Here is a 2,596-nt window from a genome sequence, read left to right as displayed (position 1 = left end):
TTCCATACCTTCCCTAAGCGGTGTTCTCATACTCCGATGTGAATACCAATCCTTCTCGATCATCGAGTTTGTCATTTCAATTTCTTTTCAACTGGCGTGTTTCTCGTCAAGTGGATTCGATCATTGCAACATCTACAAGATCAATTATCAGTTCTTCTCAACGGTGTTTACTTCATCCGTTCCAAGTTTCCTTTATTTTCCCACCCTCCCACCCTTTTTCTTCAAGGATTCAGATTTCTTAATCAAGTATCATCTTATTGATGAGAAGCCTCTCCATTCTTTTTCCGTCAATGTTCTTATCCGGCTATTCTCATGAAGATTCTAACGGAGCTTCAAGTTCGTCACTCTTCACTCGTTTTCTTCTCCAGTGGATCCAATTCAAGCTTTGTTGGTCATAGCCTTTTCCTCATTTCAATGCCTTCTCATACCGGTGCACTTCATAATAATTCACTTCTCGCTATTCATTTGTTCCGGCGTGCTCAAGTTTTCTCAAAGGCTCGTCTTGTCATTCAAGATCCTTTCAAGCTCTTTCGAGATTGTTATCTCATTCATGTCATTTAATTCAACCGGTGCAACCTCTCTTTTAAATCTTTTCAACGGTGTTTCTTTTGAGTGGGCCCTAACCCACAGGTCTTTTCCCAGGATCTTACCTGACTCTTCTAATTTTCCGGAGTTATTCTCAAATTCTTTTCTAAAGTTTGACGTAAGAACGAATTTTCATCAGTTATGTCTTTCTCCAAGATCTGTCAAATTATTTTCATCGTTGGTTCAACTTTTCCATTCTTCTTCATTACGGAGTGCTTTAACAATTCTTCGTGGTGTGTCCCGTCGTAATTCTCAGGATTTGAAGACCGAAGATGAGTTTTACATCCATATCTTATCCGTTCTCTCAGAGATTCGTGCTTCTAGTTCGATACTATCCTCTCATAATCGTTTTCGATTGTCAGAACTCTTTTCACCCACCCGGAGTATTTCATGAGTTGTTTTCCATTTATTTCCTAGGAAGGCCTTCTTTTCAAATATTATTCATTCTCAGCTTTCAACTATCATTCTCCAAATTTTACTGGTGCATCGATCAAATATCCTCTAATCAGTGCATGATCTCTTCGTTCTCTCATATATAATTTCTCTCAAGCATCTTCATTCATTTGTTAATTTTTCCCGGTGTTTCTTTATCTTCTCTTCTTTCATTTTCAATCCTACCGGTGGTTAGTCGAAGACCTTCTCAAGTTGGCGCCGTATCTATCCTAATCCTTTCTTCGAGAATAAGTTGTATGCAATTTGCTCGTCATCAATTTAATTGGTGAAGGATACGTATAACATAATTCTTGTTCTTGTTTCATCCAAGTGTTTAATTCTTTCTACCGGAGTTTGTCCGTGACATCAATTTCTTAGTTATATGTTGTTCATCTTCTTCCAGAGTTCCAAGTTTTCCGCATTATCTCGTCGCGAAGCTCCATCTAAATTATCGCAAGGCTTCACCTTGTGTTCTCAACTTCTCTTTCTTTTACCATCCTTTATTACCGGAGTTCTTCATGGAGGCTCTACATGGTGGTTCGTCAAGGATTCTTTTCATTCTTCAATTGTTCTTCAAGTTTTCTCTCGAAGTTATGATCCGTCAAGCCATACTTCAAAATAAACATGGTGCTCAACACATGTTTTGTCTTGAGGAGTTCAAGCATTCTTCATCTTGCATTCCGAGGTGCAATTCTTTCTACCTTATCTTTTGAGGTGGTGTTATGTCATTGTTGATAATTTCCCTTCGTGTTTCATGATTCACAAGTTTTCAAGAGTGACATATCTAAATCCATCATCTTCTCTTCGCTCAAGACATCTTTTCAACCTATCAATCCCTCCATTGGAGTTATCTTGGTAAAGATTTCACCTAAAGCCTTTCCTAAGGAATGTTGCTAATTATGGTGCTTATTAATGATCCAAGTTTCTCCTTCTCTTCTCGGTGAAAGAGTTTTCATCTCCGTGTTGCTCTCAAGCAATCAATTGTTTTCCATAGTGGCATGTATTCACCTCTAAGTTTTGAGTTGTTTCCATAAGCCCACAACAAGCTTATTCTTACCATTGTTGTTTTTCAAACAACTCCGTTCAATCCTACTTTGTAAGTATGCTCTTTCAAATTCATTTATGGTAGGAGATGTTGGTTTCATTCTTCGTTCTATTCATTCCAACTATCTTCTATTATTTCTTCCAGAGGCATTGTGATGTTGCTCTCTTCGACCCATCATCTCATTTTGCAAATATCATGTTCTTTTCGTGCTTATCCATTTAACCGGAGTGTTATGTCATCTCTTCAAGTTCTTTCCATCTTATCAAGTTTTTCCTTCTCTTTTCTACCGGAGTGCTGTCCAAATTATATCATTCTTATTCCTTCTCTATCTTGTTTTAACCGGAGTGGTGTCAATATCTATCTTGTCACTTAACCTCATGGTTCTCATTGTATCCCATGTTCTTCTTATCTTACGGAGTGTTTGCAATCTCGTCATCTTCATCGTATTTTTTTTCTTTCTTTCAATTTTGTCAACCTCTCAAGGTTCGTTGGTTTCACTCTTTTGTCAAAGAAGCAACTTAGTTTTACCTCTTC

This window comes from Triticum urartu, chromosome 6A, assembly GCF_056163025.1.
Source record: "Triticum urartu cultivar PI428250 chromosome 6A, HENAU_Tu73, whole genome shotgun sequence".
NCBI lineage: Eukaryota > Viridiplantae > Streptophyta > Magnoliopsida > Poales > Poaceae > Triticum > Triticum urartu.
The sequence above is the reverse complement of the archived record's forward strand: the minus strand, read 5'-3'. Positions refer to the sequence as shown.